At 36.7% G+C, this 20,447-nt stretch overlaps 1 non-coding gene across 1 annotated transcript; it reads right to left on the bottom strand.

Annotated features, from left to right (window-relative positions):
- Nucleotides 1–14,607: 14,607 nt before the first annotated feature.
- On the bottom strand, nucleotides 14,608–14,715 carry LOC130977845 (small nucleolar RNA R71). Its single transcript, XR_009085519.1, has one exon. It is a non-coding gene; the product is annotated as a small nucleolar RNA R71 (small nucleolar RNA).
- Nucleotides 14,716–20,447: the final 5,732 nt, after the last annotated feature.

Below are 20,447 nucleotides of genomic sequence, written 5' to 3'. Positions count from 1 at the left end.
TTTTATTTATTTATTACTAATTTTTTTTAAATGTTTTCCATGGATATAGCATTATAGCAAGGTAGCTCATCGCTCCTTCTCCACATAAAATATGACCTAGGGAAGATGGGTTCTATGGTTAGCCTTTTCAAACTTTCCGAGATATCGTTGTCGTTAATGTAGTTATTGCAGTTGTCAAATAGAATAGTAGAATAGTACTACCTACACTACTGTTGTTCTTGTTCTTATTATATGTAGAGTAGCAACTTCTAATTAATAATTAAGTAGCTAGCTTTATAGGCATGGTATAGGCGTGATCCAAAGGATATAAATACCCTGAAAGTGAAAGTGCTTTATTTCTTCCAAGTCGTTTAATATATGTTAGTGGTTTTGGTAATAACAGTTTTAAAAGGACATTATTTAAGGGCTTGTTTATTTAAATAAAATAAAAAGTCTAATATTATTATATTCCTCTAAATCAATTTTTAAAATGTTATGAATCTTTTATTTCTATTAATATATAAATCGTTTTTTGTATGTATTAAATAATATATTAAACATTATATTTTAGGACAGTTTATGTATAAAAATCTTAAATATATATATATATATATATATATATATATATATATATATATATAAATCGTCACAGGATACTAAATTTTTAAACAATGAACGTAAATCGTCCCAGAACAAGCAGGTTTACACGTTTTTGTCTTAAAATACATTAGGGTTAGACGGTTTGTGTGCATCCCAAAACACACAGTAGCCAAGCACGATTTTTGTGCAACAAGCTAATGTACAATAGGCTGTGACGATTTATGCATATAATCAAACTCTTAATAACTTTCCACGAGTAACGTTTTCCAAAGAGAACCCCCATTGACAACGAGAAACGTCTTGGAGAAAAGGAAAGCTAGAAAAGAAAACGGTCCACGGCGGAGGAAGAAGAATTCTTGGGGTCAACAACGGAACAAGGCACGACCAAGTGAGTACTGGTGCACGGCGCAGCTAGAGGTGGATGGCGGCGACGGCAGCAACAAATTGTGGTGGAAGAGGTGTTGGTGGGTGGCAGAGGGGAGAAGGTCGTGGTGGGGCCAGGCAGGGCAGGGGGATAAGTAGTTTCGATGAAAGATGGTGGAGAACGAGAGAGACATGTACTGATTGAACGATATTGTGCACGTTGCGGGATTTATCGACAAATAAGTCAGTTGTCAAACTTGTTTGTAATCTATATAGTTGATGACCGTAATATATTAAGTTATCTTACTATAGTTATCTTAATGTAATCTATATAATTTGTGAATTAGTTATTTGTTAATATTTTAGGCTTAAAATGCTTAGGAATGTTGTGGTGGTTGTAGGTTAGGGGTGGTTTCACTTTAAATATAGGTTTTTGATGTTATTATGCATTGTTGAGTTGTGACTGTATATTCTTGTGTTATCAGTCAACTCGATGTGTTAGGAGCATTTGTAGGCAACAGAAGATGATAATGTATAACTGTATAATGCCGTACCTAGATAGTGCTGAATTATTACATGTTGCAAGGCCGAATGATTATTGGTTTAAGATTGATGAGCCACTAATTAGTGCATTAATGGAGTGATGACGTCCCAAGACCAACACGTTTCACATGCCTTTTAGGAAAGTGGAATATCAATTCGGCTTCCCTGTTGATGAATTTGCAGTTAGTGGATGTCTCAGTGACATTGAGCAATTAATGGAGGGGGAAGCCTACGTGGGTGTGGTACGAAGAGTTGTTTGGTGAACTTTCACCTGACGATTGTATTGATGAGTTCACCGTGTCGTTTTCCTACTTTCAGAACAAGTTCAGAGTCATGCCAGCTAATGCACCAGAGGCCATGATACATGTTTATGCGTGTGGCTACATTACGATGTTGTCCACGATACTTTTCGCGGACAAGTCTCGTATTAGATTCCATTTACGGTGGCTTCCCTATGTTACGGACCTCGACGGACTCGGCAAGTATAGCTGGGGTTTGGCGTCTTTGTTATGGTTTTATAGGTGTCTCTGCAGAGTTTCTAACCGAAATGTTAAGAACCTAGTTGGGCCACTAACACTATTGCAGTCTTGGATATTTTTATGTTTTCCCACATTCAACCCTAGAGGGTTTGACACCATTCTTTGGCCGCTTGGATCGAGGTGAGTATGTTTCATGAATGAGGTTTATAGTGCACTAGTTCATATAATTTTTTTCTAAGTTTAATGCTTATCATTATGAATCTTCCAGGTGGAGTAGGTACCTGCCATCGTCAGATGAGAAGGGTCCTCAGGTCATCGTTACTCGACATAGACTAGACAAGTTGAGTGTAGATGATATAAGTATAAGCTTCCATTACTTGCTTTCGATTATACTGGTTCCTTGTTTATATTTATGCCATAATACTTGAATCTGATTAATTATCATGTTGTAGTTTATTTGGATGCTGTACAACGCTCTTAAGGTTATCCAAGTAGTCCATCTTAATATCCTCAAGCATGAGCACTGATAAACCCCATTTGTAGGGTTTATCTTGTATTGATTTTAGGGAATTTTATGACCTTTTACCCACATTTATTCAATGAAATAGCACGGTTTTATAACTTCTCCCTTAATTGTGCTTAAAAGTGAAAACATGCTTTTTAGGTCTTAAAATAGCTAAATTTAATTCTCCTTGATTCTATTAGATGCCTTGATATGTTTGCTAAGTGATTTCAGATTTAGGAGGCAAGGATTGGACCAAGGGAATGAAGGAAAAGCATGTAGAAATGGAGAACTCATGAAGAAATAAAGGAAACGCAAAAGCTGTCAAGCCGACCTCTTCGCACTTAAACGACCATAACTTGAGTTACAGAGGTCCAAATGATGCGGTTCTAGTTGGGTTAGAAAGCTAACATCCGGGGCTTCGAAATGATATAAGATTTGCCATAGTTGCTACACGTATGGTGGCGCGCACGCGCATAGTACGCACACGCGCCGTTGCTGCCACCTGGTTCACTTAAAGCAAAACGTGACCAACGAATTCTAAAGCCTTGTGGGCCCAATCCAACTCATTTCTGATGCTATTTAACCCAAGGAATGAAGAGGAAAACACAAGTTAGTTACCATTAGTCATAGTTTAGTTTTAGAAGTAGTTTCTAGAGAGAGAAGCTCTCACTTCTCTCTAGAATTAGGATTAGGATTAAGTTTAGTTCTTAGATCTAGGTTTTAATCTTTGCTTTCTTCTACTTCTACCTTTCAATTCTTTGTTGTTACATTCATTCTTCTTCCATCCTTTGTTGTAATTTCCTTTATATTGTTCTTATACTTTGTTGTAGATCTACTATTGTTCCTTCCATTTTCTTTCAATTCAATAAGAGGTAATTCATAATAATTGTGTTCATTTGATTTGTTGTTGTTTAATTCCTTGTAATTGAGTAGTGTAGATTTACTTTTCTTGCAATTTTACTATGCTTTTCTTTTGTGCCTTCCAAGTGTTTGATGAAATGCTTGGTTGGATTTTAGAGTAGAGTTTTATGTTCTTGGCTTGGAAAGGTAACTTAGGAACTCTTGAGTTACTAATGTCCAAGTGATTGATGATTGGGAGCCATTGACTCTAGTTCTCACTAATTGAATTAGTGGAGAGTTAGGACTTATGGACTAGGATTGATATAGCTCATTTGACTTTCCTTTACTACTAGTTAGAGGATGATTTAATGAGATTAATCCTTGCCAATTCTCATATTGTGGTTAGTAATTAGGATAGAGATTCTTGACCACCAACCCTTGCCAAGACCTTTTTAGACCTTAGTTTATTTTCTTGCCATTTATCTTTCATGCTTCTTATCAAAACCCCAAAAATAACTCATAACCAATAACAAGACACTTCATTACAATTCGTAGGGAGAACGACCCGAGGTTTAAATACTTTGGTTTATAAATTTTAGGGGTTTGTACTAGTGACAAACAACTTTTTGTATGAAAGAATTATTGTTTGGTTTAGAAACTATACTTTACAACGAGAATTCATTAGTGAAATTCTAAACCGTCAAAAATCCAATCATCAAGCACACGCTATTATGGAAGTCGACTACTGCGTTGATTTACTTTGCGTCAATTGAATGGCATCAGGTTGACAGAGTTCTATCTCAGCTTGTAGGAGTTTAGCACATCCCCAATCCAGCCATCAACATTAACTTTCTGTTGTTGAAGGATGGTCGAGAACTGACTTGATGGTTCCCTGAAATATTCGCCACATGGCATGAGTATTGGGACCAAAGACATCAGAGCATGCTCGCATTTCAGTTGGTGCGTGCCAGATCCTTGACCTTCGGCTGAGTATCCTGAGTGGTGGTATAGGATAACTCGTAGATTTCTTTCACATGATCGGGGCCTAGTTGACCCTCGCCAGGCTGGGTTTCTTACAGATGCTCATGTTCGGAGTCATATTCTTGTGTCAGCTAGACAACAAGGACCAAATGTCACAGACAATCAGCGTAGGACAACTCGTGAACGTGTTGGCACCCGATACAATCACCTATGGCAGGGGGTTCGATGATGTATTTGGGTTAGATGAGGAACAGGACGTCAATAATGATGACAATGAGAAAAGTCAGAGTCATCAAGGAGGTTGGAAACATGGTAGAGGTAGGTCCGGTTGGGGTTGGGGTGGTGGTGGCTCTGGTTGGAGAGGTGGTGCGGGTGGCTCTAGTTGGAGAGAGGGCAGAGGTGGCCCTAGGTGGGGAGGGGATAGAGGAGCCAGTAGTTCTGGAGGTTCTATAGGTGAAGGAGTTGGGGGCTCTAGAGAGCAGAGTGGTGGTGGATGGGTTGCGGGTTTCGGTGTTGCTGGTGGTGGTTTCGAATATGACCCATCATCGTCTATAGCCTTGGCGAGTGGATCTCTATCTCTAACATCCATGAATGCCAATGCACCATCCAATACAGGTGCTATTCTCATTGCAACTGCAAGCTCCCCGAAGGTACACACATCACCCAAGTCATCTGCATTATCTGCCTGAACGGGTAAATCTGCTGCAAATGATGAAAATGAAACATGGGCAGTAACCTCTTGACAAGTTAGAATGGCGCTAGAATTCCCTTCTATCACGCCAGTTGGAAAATTTGGAGCAAATCCACCAGAGTTACCCTATATATCAACCATTCTCGCAAACAATTCCATAGCGCCCAAATCTGAAAATCTAGCTTGACTGTGAAGTATAACTCACATGTCGTCATCGCTTAGAATCTGATCTCATATTTTTTAAACTTAACATAACCTTGCCTAAGTGAGATAGGAATTAAAAAAATACTTGCTTTACACGTTTTTTTGTCGCCCTTTTCTAACTTCTGTAATATACTATTTTTTAAATCCATCAAACTCATTGACAGATTTACAAACACACCAATCTACTTTTTACTAGAGAATGTAATACCCTCACTTGTGTTTTTATTAATTTTTTCTTAGTGATGAACTAGCAAAAACACACTCTCAACCATCTCTCCCAAAACTTTCAATTCATGTATGACTCGTTATACACCATCCTCGTTTATTTATAGGCTCATTGTCTTCATAAATCATTCCGGGTCTTGGGCTTTATGTATCTGCACAAAAATCGTCACAAGATCTTGAGGGTTTGCCTCCAAAACGTAAATCAATACAAAGTAGTATGGTTTAAGTTTGAAGGTAAATCGTCCCAAGGTGTTGTGGGTTAAGAGAAAAAAGCGTAAATTATCACAAGTTGGGATGATTTACGTTCATTTTGGAAAGCTCAGTACATTGAGACGATTTATGTGCATTTTTTTGAAAATTTTCATGTATAAATCATCCTATGGTGTAGCATTTAATATATTATCTAATATACACGGTCCTGAGACAATTTATATATTAATAGAAAATAGAAAATTTACGTTTTAAAAATTGGTTTAGGAGAATATGATAATATTGGACTCTCTTTCTTTTATTTAAATAAAAGGCCTTATTTAAGAATCTGTAAATATAAGTTAATAATTGTAAAAATTTAAGTTTTTATAAAAAAAATGTATTCTCTTGAGAATGAAAAATCTTGAGCACCAACAGTTTTTAAAAATTTTGATCAGTATTTAATTAGTATAAAAATTAAGTTATTTTTAATAAAAAAATTTTATTAATTTATACGTATAAATTACGATTAATATAGATACAAATTATATTAATTTTTATATATAAAAATATAAATTATTACGGACTAAATATTAATTTAAAATAATAATATTTATTAACCATGTGAATATTGTTAGGATGCAGTTTCATATATTTATTAGCAATAACTGGTAATGCTCTTGATGATTATTACTAACACGAATTAATATATTTCCTCAAGAATTTAAATTAGATTAAGACATATGCACAAGAAAACGGTTAAGACTAATACGAGATATGACTAAAGCCTATTATCAAGTAAACTGAAAATTCTTACATCCACTATTAAAAAAAGTTTATGGTCACGATGAAATACTGTGATTATAGCTAATAAAAAAAGTAATCACAAGTCTATAGTCACGATTTTTAGTCTATAGTTACGGTTTAAGAAAATCCAATGACATTTGATTTTGTATGCTTAAAGTTGCTTACACAAGAAATTAAGGATAGTGAATTTCTTATGCATGTCACATATATAGCCATAAAATGAGAATTAAAAGAAAAAAGGACTATGTTAGAGAATAAGCATAGAGAGAGAATCACAAGTATTGATCATTGAATGAATGCTAAGATTGATTGAACTCATTAAATATAAGACTATTTGGAGAGTCCTATATATCGATAATACTAAAGAGAAAAAAAAATCAAAATTAAAATTAATAAATATTAAATAAGATAAATGGTAACTGTTTTTGCTTAATTTTTTTTTGCTATCAAACATTTTTGTATATATACAAAGCAGAGTTAGTGAAAAATTCTATTATAAGTAATTAACTAAAACAAAATTAGTAAAACACTATGTAACTGTTTCTTTTTCAGCTTGATTCCCTCTTATATTCTTTCTCAAACTCAAGATTATTTTTGGTGTAACATTGAGTTTGTGTTTAAATTTGAAGAATGAAGAAACTGGCAATGGTTTAGTAAATACATTAGCTATTTAATTTGATGAGAAAATGTATACAACAGGTAAAAATTAACTCTCTTTAACAAAATGCAAATTATCCAAGCTTGAAACATGGGGTTCAGTTGTGTAAAATTGGGTTGGCAGCAAATGCACAATGCTTATATCGTCACATAAGAGGGTTGGAATGATGGATAATGTGATATTGAGCTCTTGCATCAAATTTTGCAACCACATGATTTCAGAATCACCTGCAACTAAGGCTTGATATTCTGCTTTTGTTGATGATCTACTCACTAGGCTTTGCTTCCTACTACTCTACAAGACAAGATTAGTTTTTAGATAGATTCTATAACCACATGTAGAGCACCTATCATCAATGTCAGGACCCCAATCAAAATCTACAAAGCTTAATAATCTTAAATCAGAACAAGCATGAAAAATAAGAGAGAATGAAGCTGAAGTCAGTTACATAAAATTTCACTAATTCTGTTTTGGTTAGTTACTTATAATAGAATTTTCCAAAACTATAGACATATATTGCATAGTCTTTAATGAGACCATCACTACTGATAGCTGCAATATAATCATCTAGAGAGAAATTATGTCCTATTGCAGCCAAAGCATCAACAACAACGTTTCAAATTTTCTTGAGAATGTAAGATATATTTTTAAAATTATGTGAAAAGTGATATCTGCTAAAAGGTTGTAATTATTTGAAAACTTATGTTTATTGAAAGGTTGTAACTATTTAAAAAGTTATGTCTGTTGAGTGCGTAGTTACTTGTAGCTGTATGTTGCATATACTCCGTACCTATAAATTTTTCTCATTTTATTATTGCTAAAAATCCATCTCAACACTTTCTTTATGCGCATAAGAAAGAACAGAAAATATTATTCTGTAAATTATCATTTAGTGTAAGACTTGACTGTGTGAGTGTATAAACAAATCAAGTGTTCTTTATTGTTGACGGAGGATAAATGTCGGTAAAGAATTTCTCAATAAAATCGCGTTGCAAGTATAGTTCTAAACCGACAAACAATCCTCGGTCAACGTTTAATTTGTTTATCACAATACAAACCAATAAAAATAACCGAAGTATTTAAGTCTCGGGTCGTCTCTCAAAGGAATTGCAGGGAAGTGTAATTATTATTGGTTATGGGAAAGTATTTTTGGGATTTTTAAATGATGAACAAGGAATGTAAATAACAAGAAAATAAACTAATAACTAAGAAAAGTCCTAGCAAGAGTTGATAATTGAAATTCCTATCCTCATTATCATCGTCAATTGTGATGGTAATTGTCTTTTCCTCTCACTTAGTTAACCTCTAACAATGGAAGGAAAGTCAAGTGAGCAAAATCAACTTAAGTTCACAAATCCTAATAAAAGACTAGATTTAGTGAAGCTCAAGCCAACTACCAATTTTCAACCACCAATCAACATGAGACTTTGACAATTCAAGAGTCTCCAAATTATTCAATCCAAGCCAAGAACATAAAAATCTATTTTAAAATTTAAACAAGCATTTTATCAAACACTTGGAAAGCACAAAATAAAAACATAGAAAATGAACAAGAGATAGTAAGATTTAAGGTTAGCAATTGCGAGGAAGCAATAACAACAAATTAAAGAAAACGACAATAAACATAAAATACCTCAAGTGCGTTAAAAGAAAATTGGAATCAACAAATAGTCATGAACAATAAACCAACAAGGTAAAGGAAACAACATATAAAACTAAGAAAGCAAAGAGGTAATAACAAGAAATTAAAAGAGGAACTTGAATCAAGATAAGAAGTAGAATCTAAACCTAGATAAAATTGAAAATAAAAGAAGAAAAAAACCCAAAACCTGTGTGCATCAATGAATCCCCTTTCCAGCTCCACTATGTAGCCTTTTATCTTCATTTTCGGGCCTAAAACTGGGTCAAAAGCAGCCCAGAAATCGCCCTCAGCCAATTCCCTTTACTGAGGCATATGACGCTTGTCACATATACGTGTCAGCAATGCGTACGTGTTGTTTGAATTCAGCACTGGACATGCGTACGCGACAATCACGCGTACGCGTGGACACCAGCTTCTGAAATCTTTAATTTTTTGTATTCCTTCCACTTTTGCATGCTTGCTTTCCATCCTCTAAGTCATTCCTACCCTATAACCCTGAAATCACTTAACGCACATATCACGGCATCGAATGATAATAAAAGAGGATTACAAATTAGTAATTTAAAGGCCTTGGAAGCATGTTTTCAATCATAACACAAATTCGGAAGAAAACTAAAAAAATGTACAAATTATATGGATGAGTGTGAGTAAAGTTGACAAAATCCACTCGATTCGTTCCAAAATAAGTCATAAAATAGTGGCTCATCAAATCTCCCTACACTTAAACGTTAGCATGTCCTCATGCTAAGCTCAAGGAAACCAAAAGAGTGAAGGAAAAATGGTAGGACTTATGCAATGGAACCTGTCTATATGAATGTAACTACATGCTAAATACTTCTACCTACTTGGTTAATAGTAAATCAATCTTCCAAGAACAAATATGAACCAAATTCCATTAATTCGACTCTCAAAATGAAATACAAATAAACTTGCAAGAAGAAAGCTCATGAAAGCCGGGAACAAAGATTGAGCATCGAACCCTCACCGAAAGTGTATGCACTCTAATCACTCTAGTGTTTGAGGGTTGATTCTCTCGGTTCTCTACTAATCATGCTTTCTAAGGCTTGCTCTTCTACCAATCAACAAAAATTTTAATGCATGAATACACATATCAAGAGGTCTTTTCAAGGGTTGTAATTGGGTAGGGTCAAGGTAGGAATGTATTTGGTTAAGTGGACTGAAATCCGAATCCTTGATTAACGTAAACTTTCCACCTAACCTAAGACAATCCATGTAATCAAAATACAACCTAACTATCCATTGACTATCTTTTGTCACATGTTCATGTATCCCAATTTTGAATACAATACATATGCATTGCTATCCCCACTTACTTCGAGGTATTTTGTCCCCCTTTTTATTACTTTTTTTTCTTTTTTTTATTTTTCTTTTCTTATTATTTTTTCCCTTGTTTTTATTCTTTTGATATATATGGTGGATAACATATATACAAGAGATCAATGCATATGATTAAGGTATTGAATGCAGGAATATGTGCTTAACTATCTTTTTCACATTTTTACAAAAATATACAATACCCAATTTCCAAACCAAGTATTTCCCAAACTCAATTTCTCCACACTTAAATCATGCATTCTCTCACTAGTCTAAACTAACCAAGGATTCAAATTAGATATTTATTATTTTTCGCTTAGAGCTAGTAATGTGCTAAAATAAAGAATAAATGGGGTTAAATAGACTCAACATTGGTTTGCAAAGGATGATGAAAGGTTAAGGTCATATGGGTATGTGAGTTTTAGTGAAACAAAGGCCTCAATCACATAAATACATGCATACATCAAACAATGGAAATATAGAATCAAGCAAGAAAAATATCACAATCTTAGAGAGAACAACACACACCGAATCAAACTAATGGTTGATAAGATGCAACCAATCAATATGCTCAAAATCTCACTAGGCTTGTGTGTTCTAACTCTAAAACTATGTTCCAAAGTAAATTTCTTCAAGTAAGTTCAAAAATTTTAATTCAAATTAGTGAAATGTCCTAAAAGAGTTTCTTGGAAAGGAAATCATCACTTCAACCAAGTAGTGGTAAAATATGCACGAACTCTAACTATAATGAAATCTATCATGCAAATGACTAACTACAAAAGAAAATTGCAGTTTGGTGTTGGTGAAAGGAGTAGTTACCCACAGAAGTCAGTCCTTGACCTCCCACACTTAAAGATTGCACCATCCTCGGTGCATGCAAAGAAGAGCAAGGTGGCTTAGGGTAGGTTGCTACAACTGATGAGTTTCTTTAAAAGTTTGTGCGGAGGGACTTGTTTGTTGCCCCATTTAGAAGTTTTCCTTTCCCCTCCTGGTGGCCAGCCTGAAAGAAGAGAAAAGAAAAGAAGATTAAACCAAAACAAAGGTCTCAAAGCAAATAAAACATAGGTGGGGCTAATGCCATATAAGAGTGGGGTTCTCATGTAAGTGAGAAGACAATATAAGCGAATGGCATATCAACGGTGCAAGAATTGCAACAATGAGTAAGAAAAAGTGGGTTATGTGTGAGTTCATATCAATGCGAGTTCATATCAATGCACAAATAACGCAAATATCAATAGAGATTAAGCACTGACCTAAAAATTTCATCAACTAATCAATATCAAACAAGTCACGAGGCACCAAAACAATGCAAGAAATAGTCAACAATTGAGTAAGAAAATTCAACACCAATGGAAAAATAGCAAACTTAGAAAAGAAAATAAGAACAAGCAACAAAGTTAAAATGCAATAAATGAAAGTATGCAAATGCAATAAATAAAAGAGAATAAAGGTGAGAAGTGAAACTTTGAAAAGAGGGAGAAGGGGAGATAGAGAAAGGTGGGTGAGAAAAGATGAGAGAAGTGAGAAAAAGAGAGAGGGAGTGGAGAAAAGAAATGGGGGAAGGAAAGAAAGAAGAAGAAAAGAGGAAGAAAGAAATAAAGAAGAAGGGGTAGAAAGAAGGAGCAGGGCAGTTGAGGATCCGGAGGCGGCGCCCAAGAATAAACCACGCACGCATGCGAAAAGTAGAAAGAGGAAGTGACGCGTAAGCGTCCTCCACGCGCACGCGTGAGCTTAAGAAAATTGAAGTGACGCGTACACGTCAGTCACGCATACGCCTGGGCATAAATCGCGCCCAGCACACAGCAGCCACATGGATCCATCACAAGTCTCTGGGTTTTGTACCAGGAAGCAGCAGCATCAAAATTTGGGCGTCGACGCGCACGCGTCTGTCACGCGTATGCGTGACAGCCCCTTTTTATATTTTATTTTATTTTATTTTCCTTAACAAAATCTTATTGAGAAACTAACAAGCTACCAAAGCAATGTAAAATGTTATTAAACAAGCTAAATCACAACTTAAACTGAATAAACCTAACTAAAAATAAAAATTCAACTTATTACTGATGCGTGAGCATCTTTCCTATCTTTTCCTAGTGAATTTGCATTCAAATTGTTGAGTTTAATCAAGATTTAATTATCTTTAGCCACTATGAATTCTAATTTGAGTTGTTTGCAATTTCTGTTTATTTCAGGTAGCATTTAGATGGATTTGACGAAGTTTTGTAGCAGAAAAGGAAGAAAGCGAATGATGCTGTCAACCCCGACCTCCTTGCACTCAAACAGAAATAACTTGAGTTACAGAGGTCCAATTGACGTGATTCTAGCGGCATTGGAAAGTTAACTTTCAGAGCTTTCCAACGATATTTAGTAGTATACCTTTTTCTTCCATTTCATTTTGCCTTCACGGTGCCAAACTTGGGATTCTCCAAGTTTGACGTCACACACTCATCCCTCAAGAATACATTGCGGACATGCTCAAGCCAAACTTAAAGATGCACAAGTTTGGCACCAGCAAGGATTTTCCAAGGAGTGCTTCACGTGTGACTTCAAGCCAAACTTGAGGTTACTCAAGTTCGGCGCCACACTCAAACTTTCTAAGGACTAAGGAGTGCTTGCGGACCACTTCACGCCAAACTTGAAGATGCTCAAGTTTGGCACCAACTTAGTGAACCCAAGTGGTCCCCATTTATCCAAGACAAGACTACACACAGAGCTACATTAATTGCGATTAAATTTTATTTTTTTTTAAAATAGGAGAAGATAGTAATTAGTTTTAGGAAATATAATTTACATTAATTAGGATTAGATATAAAAGGGAAAAGAATCAGCCCTTCGGGCTCATCTCTTCTCTTATATCTCATTCCGCAATTTACAGTTTTTCTGAATCCTAGTTTTCTCTCTGAACCATGAGCAACTAAACTTCCACCATTAAGGTTAGGAGCTCTATCTATTGTATGGATTGATACTATTATTTTTTATTTTAATTCATGTACAAATTTCTATTTCAATAATTGTTTTTGTTCTTTATCTTATGAATTTGGGTGGAACGAAAGTATGACCCTTGTTCTAATTGAGTTCTTGTATAACTTGGAAAAGCTCTTTACTTGAACAACAACTTGAAAATAAATTCTTTTAAATTTCTAATTATCTGGACTTGACGGGATACGTGACATATAATCCTCTTATATTTGGGTAATTAGGGTTTTTGTGGTACATAACTAGAATTAAACTTCACCCTCTAATTGGAATTAAGTGATAAAAAAAATTGGCGGTTGATGAGGGTTAGAGGAGACTAAAAAGGTCTAAGGAATTAGTGTTTAGTCACATATAGTTCGCCATGAATTGAATCTTGCATGATTAAAATAGTTAGTAAGAAAAGTCAATCTGAAAGATAGATATCTCTGAAGCCTTAATTGTTTCTCCATATATACTTCACAACCTGTTTACTGCTTGCTTTATTAATTTTCTGAATTTACTGTTTAATGCAATAGAGACCCAAACACTCTTTTCTATTTGTCTAACTATGTAAATCATTCTATCATTGTTGCTTAGTCCATCAATCCTCGTGGGATCGACCCTTACTCACCTGAGGTATTACTTGGTACGACTCGATGCACTTGCCGGTTAGTTTGTGGGTTATAAATTCCGCACCAAATTTTTGGCGCCGTTGCCGGGGATTGACTGTGATTGACAACTATTAGTTATTTGATTGCTTAGATTAGGCGTTTTAGCTTTAATTTTACTTAATTTTGAATTTTAATTTTCAAAATTTTTAGCTACTATTTTTCCGTAATTTCTGAAATTAAGTTTGGTGTCCCCTAGTTATTTTTATTTCAATTTTTCCTATTTATTTTTCTTAATAATTTCGAAATTTTCTGTCCTAATTTTACTTATAGTTTTCGAGTTTTATTGCTTAATTTATTTAGTTGCTTTATTTTATTTCTTTTACACAGGTTACCTCACTGGGAATTCTCTGCACTCTAACGTAAAGATTCTCACTTTTTTCTTGTTCTCTGTCTGTTTATGAGCAGAAACAGGGACAAGAAACCTGTTATAGATTTTGATTCTGAACCTAAAAGGAATTTGTGGCGGCGTTTGCAACAAGCTAGACTTTACAATGCTAGTGAAAATCTGAGCATGGATCAGAATCGTGATGTGAATGCCAATATGGAAAATTTGAATGAGAATGAGCAACCTAAAAGAGTGCTTGGCTCACACACTGCTCCCAATGCAGATCTCTATGGCAAAAGTATTGTGGTGCCTCCTATAGTTGCAAACAATTTTGAACTGAAGTCTCAGCTAGTCACTCCTATGCAACGAAAATGCCAGTATCATGAACTTCCTCATAAAGACCCAAATTAGTTTATTTCTAATTTTTTGCAGATTTGTGATAATGTGAAGACTAACAGAGTGAATCCTGAGGTATACAAACTCATGCTCTTTCCATTTGCTGTGAGGGATAGAGCAAAGCTGTGGTTGGACTCTCAACCGAAGGAGAGTCTGGATACTTGGGATAAGGTGGTCACTGGATTTCTGACTAAATTTTTCCCACCATAAAAGCTGACTAAGCTAAGGGTGGAGGTTCAGACTTTCAGACAGAAGGATGGTGAGACACTTTATGAAGCCTAGGAGAGATTCAAGCTACTAACCAGGCAATGCCCTCCATACATGTTTTCTAAATGAACTCAGCTGGATATCTTTTATGAGGGTTTATGTGAAATGTCCAAGATGTGTTTAAATAATTCTACATGTGGTTTACTGCACATGAAGAAGACGCCAGAGGAGACTACTGAGCTTATTGAGTCGGTTGCTAACAACCAAAATTTATACTCATTTAACAGGAATCCTGTGAACTCTGGGACTCCTCAGAAGAAAAGCGTTTTGGAAGTAGAAGCTTTTGATGCTCTTCTTGCTTAGAATAAAATTTTGTCTCAGTAGATGAATTTGATTTCTCAACAATTGAGTGGGTTGCAGGTTTCAGTTATCAACACTCAGAATGCACCTCAAGAGGCCCCTTACGACATGACTGGTAGCACTATGCAAGGTGAGAATTATGATTATGCTCAAACTTCTTTTGAACATGTCAATCACATGAGGAATGCTCCTAGAATCTCCAATAATGATCCATACTCTAAGACCTATAATTAGGGGTGGAGAAATCACCCAAATTTTGGGTAGAGAGAAAAACCTCAGTGATAACAGAATTTTAACAATAATTCTCAATGCGGTTATCAGCAGAATAATCATAATAACCGCCAGTTTCAGTCTCATCAACAACAACCACCTCAGCATGCAAATTCTCAACCCCAGAAAAACACTGATATAGAAGCAGTACTGAATCATTTTATGCAGGAAACTAGAGCTTCCCTTAGAAACTTGGAGGTGCAATTAGGCCAGTTGAGAGAGTAAATACCTGAGAGGCCTCTGATGCACGAAATTGTGATCATCAATGGCGCCATCAACATGGTATGCTCAATTGCAATCTCAACTCTTTATCACAACTTCGCACAACTAACCAGCAAGTGCACTGGGTCGTCCAAGTAATAAACCTTACGCGAGTAAGGGTCGATCCCACGGAGATTGTTGGTATGAAGCAAGCTATGGTCATCTTGTAAATCTCAGTCAAGCATATTCAAATGGTTATGGATGATTAAAAGATAAATAAAACATAAAATAAAGATAGAGATACTTATGTAATTCATTGGTGAGAATTTCAGATAAGCGTATGGAGATGCTTTGTCCGTTCCGTCTCTCTGCTTTCCTACTGTCTTCATCCAATCCTTCTTACTCCTTTCCATGGCAAGCTGTATGTTGGGCATCACCATTGTCAATGGCTACAGTCCCGTCCTCTCAGTGAAAATGTTCAACGCGCTCTGTCACAGCACGGCTAATCATCTGTCGGTTCTCAATCAGGTTGGAATAGAATCCAGTGATTCTTTTGCGTCTGTCACTAACGCCCAGCCTTCAGGAGTTTGAAGCTCGTCGCAGTCACTCAATCCTTAAATCCTACTCAGAATACCACAGACAAGGTTTAGACCTTCCGGATTCTCTTGAATGCCGCCATCAATTCTAGCTTATACCACGAAGATTCCAATTAAGGGATCCAAGAGATATCCACTCAATCTAAGGTAGAACGGAGGTGGTTATCAGGCACACGTTCATAGGTGAGAATGATGATGAGTGTCACGGATCATCATATTCATCAAGTTGAGGAACAAGTGATATCTTAGAACAAGAATAAGCTGAATTGAATAGAAGAACAATAGTAATTGCATTGATACTCGAGGTACAACAGAGCTCCACGACTTAATCTATGGTGTGTAGAAACTCCACCGTTGAAAATACATAAGAACAAGGTCTAGGCATGGCCATGAGGCCAGCCCCCATAATCTAAGAACTAAACGTCCAAAGATGATCAAAAGATCTAAAATGATCCAAAGATGAAAATACAATAGCAAAAGGTCCTATTTGTAGAGAGAACTACTAGCTTAGGGTTTACAAAGATGAGTAAATGACATAAAAATCCACTTCCGGGCCCACTTGGTGTGTGCTTGGACTGAGCATTGAAGCTTTCATGTGTAGAGACTTTTCTTGGAGTTAAACGCCAGCTTTTGTGCCAGTTTGGGCGTTTAACCCCCATTCTTGTGCCAGTTCCGGCGTTAAACGCCAAAATTCTTGAGCTGACTTAGAACGCCTGTTTGGGCCATCAAATCTCGGGAAAAGCATAAACTATTATACATTTCTGGAAAGCCCAGAATGTCTAATTTCCAACGCAATTGAGAGCGCGCCAATTGGGCTTCTGTAGCTCCAGAAAATCCGCTTCGAATGCAGGGAGGTCAGAATCCAACAGCATCTGCAGTCCTTTTCAGCCTCTGAATCAGATTTTTGCTCAGGTCCCTCAATTTCAGCCAGAAAATACCTAAAATCATAGAAAAACACACAAACTCATAGTAAAGTCCAGAAAAGTGAATTTTAACTAAAAACTAATAAAAATATAATAAAAACTAACTAAAACATACTAAAAACATACTAAAAACAATGCCAAAAAAGCGTATAAATTATCCGCTCATCACAACACCAAACTTAAATTGTTGCTTGTCCCCAAGCAACTGAAAATCAAATAAGATAAAAAGAAGAGAATATGCAATGAATTCCAAATAATCTATGAAGATCAGTATTAATTAGATGAGCGGGGCTTTTAGCTTTTTGCCTCTGAACAGTTTTGGCATCTCACTTTATCCTTTGAAATTCAGAATGATTGGCTTCTATAGGAACTCAGAATCCAGATAGTGTTATTGATTCTCCTAGTTAAGTATGATGATTCTTGAACACAGCTACTTTATGAGTCTTGGCCGTGGCCCAAAGCACTCTGTCTTCCAATATTACCACCGGATACATACATGCCACAGACACATAACTGGGTGAACCTTTTCAGATTGTGACTCAGCTTTGCTAGAGTCCCCAATTAGAGGTGTCCAGGGTTCTTAAGCACACTCTTTTTGCTTTGGATCATGACTTTAATCGCTCAGTCTCAAGTTTTCACTTGACACCTTCATGCCACAAGCACATGGTTATGGACAGCTTGGTTTAGCCGCTTAGGCTAGGATTTTATTCCTGTGGGCCCTCCTATACACTGATGCTCAAAGCCTTGGATCCTTTTTATTCTACCCTTGCCTTTTGGTTTAAAGGGCTATTGGCTTTTTCTGCTTGCTTTTTCTTTTTCTTTTTCTTTTTTTTCGCATATACTCTCTTTTTTCTGCAAGCTTTTCACTGCTTTTTCTTGCTTCAAGAATCATTTCTATGATTTTTCAGATCCTCAGTAACATGTCTCCTTTTTTTCATCATTCTTTCAAGAGCCAATCATTCATGAACAACAAATTCAAAAGACATATGCACTGTTCAAGCATACATTCAGAAGTCAAAGTATTACCACAACATCAAAATAATTAATCTGTTATAAAATTCAAAATTCATGCAATTCTTCTCTTTTTCAATTAAGAACATTTTTCATTTAAGAAAGGTGATGGATTCATAGGACATTCATAACTTTAAGGCATAGAAACTAAGACACTAATGATCATAAGACACAAACATAGATAAACATAAGCATGAAAATTCGAAAAATAGAAAAATAAAGAACAAGGAGATTTAGGAACGGGTCCACCTTAGTGATGGCGGCTTGTTCTTCCTCTTGAAGATCTTATGGAGTGTTTGAGCTCCTCAATATCTCTCATGATTCTTTGATCTTCTCTAATTTCATGGAGGAGGATGGAATGTTCTTAGTGCTCCACCCTTTTCTTAGTGGTATCCATGAGGACTTGGTCCAACCTTTGATCAAAGTTGACCCTTTTTGAGTTTGAAAGGGACCTCGGGGATCACCTTCTTCTTGGCCACAACTTCATAGAAGTGGTCTTGATGCACCCTTGAGATGAATCTCTCCATCTTCCATGACTCAGAGGTGGAGGCTTTTGCCTTCCCTTTCCTCTTTCTAGAGGTTTCTCCGGCCTTAGGTGTCATAAATGGTTATGGAAAAACAAAAAGCAACGCTTTTACCACACCAAACTTAGAAGGTTTGCTCGTCCTCGAGCAAAATAAGAAAGAAGAGAGTAGAAGAAGAAGAAATATAGGAGATGGACGCGGCTTTGTTTTTCGGCCAAGGGGGAGAAGTAGTGTGTAGGTTGTGTGAAAATGAAGGAGTGAAGATAGGTGAGGGGTTTTTGGGGAAGAAGTATTGAGGTGATTGGTGAATGGGTGAAGAAGAGAGAGATTCGTGGGGTAGGTGGGGATCCTGTGGGGTGCACAGATCCTGAGGTGTCAAGGATAATTCATCCCTGCACCAAGTGGCGAGCAAAAATGCTCCTTCTACCAATCCTGGCGTTAAACGCCGGGCTGGTGCCAATTTCTGGCATTTAACGCCAGCTTGGTGCCCATTCCTGGCGTTAAACGCCAGTCTGGTGCCCCTTTCTGGCGTTAAACGCCCAGAATGGTGCCAGACTGGGTGTTAAACGCCCATTTGCTGCCCTTACTGGCGTTTAAACGCTAGCAAGCTTTTCCTCGAGGGTGTGCTATTTTTCTTTCTGTTTTTCATGCTGTTTTTGCTTTTTCAATTAATTTTGTGACTTCCCATGATCATCAACCTATAAAAAAATAAAATAACAAAGGAAAATAGATAAATATAACATTGGGTTGCCTCCCAACAAGCGCTTCTTTAATTTCAGTAGCTTGACAGTGGGCTCTCATGGAGCCTCACAGATGTTCAGAGCAATGTTGGAACCTCCCAACACCAAACTTAGAGTTTGAATGTAGGGGTTCAACACCAAACTTAGAAGTTGGTTGTGGCCTCCCAACACCAAACTTAGAGTTTGACTGTGGGGGCTCTGCTTGACTCTGTTTTGAGGGAAGCTCTTCATGCTTCCTCTCCATGGTAACAGAGGGATATCCTTGAGCCTTAAACACAAAGGACTCTTCATTCACTTGAATGATCAATTCTCCTCTGTCAACATTAATCACAGCCTTTGCTGTGGCTAGGAAGGGTCTGCCAAGGATGATGGATTCATCCATTCACTTCCCAGTCTCTAGGACTATGAAATCAGCAGGGATGTAATGGTCTTCAACCTTTACCAGAACATCCTTTACAAGTCCATAAGCTTGTTTTCTTGAATTGTCTGCCATCTCTAGTGAGATTCTTGCATCTTGCACCTCAAAGATCCCTAACTTCTCCATTACAGAGAGAGGCATGTGGTTTATGCTTGACCCTAGGTCACACAGAGCCTTCTCAAAGGTCATGGTGCCTATGGTACAAGGTATTGAGAACTTCCCAGGGTCCTGTCTCTTTTGAGGTAATTTCTGCCTAGTCAAGTCATCCATTCTTTGGTGAGCAAAGGGGGTTCATCCTCCCAATTCTCATTACCAAATAACTTGTCATTTAACTTCATGATTGCTCCAAGGTATTTAGCAAATTGCTCTTCAGTGACATCTTCGTCCTCTTCAGAGGAAGAATACTCATCAGAGCTCATGAATGGCAGAAGTAAATCCAATGGAATCTCTATAGTCTCATTATGAGCCTCAGATTCCCATGGTTCCTCATTAGGGAACTCATTGGAGGCCAGTGGACATCCATTGAGGTCTTCCTCAGTGGTGATCACTGCCTCTTCCTCCTCTCCAAGTTCGGCCATGTGGGTCATGTTAATGGCCTTGCATTCTCCTTTTGGATTCTCTTCTATATTGCTTGGAAGAGTACTAGGAGGGAGTTTAGTAATTTTCTTGCTCAGCTGTCCCACTTGTGCCTCCAAATTCCTAATGGAGGACCTTGTTTTAGTCATGAAACTTTGAGTGGTTTTGATTAGATCAGAGACCATGGTTGCTAAGTCAGAGTGGCTCTGCTTAGAATTCTCTGTCTGTTGCTG

Source organism: Arachis stenosperma, chromosome 4 (genome assembly GCF_014773155.1).
Source record: "Arachis stenosperma cultivar V10309 chromosome 4, arast.V10309.gnm1.PFL2, whole genome shotgun sequence".
NCBI classification, from domain to species: Eukaryota; Viridiplantae; Streptophyta; class Magnoliopsida; order Fabales; family Fabaceae; genus Arachis; species Arachis stenosperma.
Note: the sequence above shows the minus strand (reverse complement) of the source record. Positions and strands in the feature narration are given on the sequence as shown.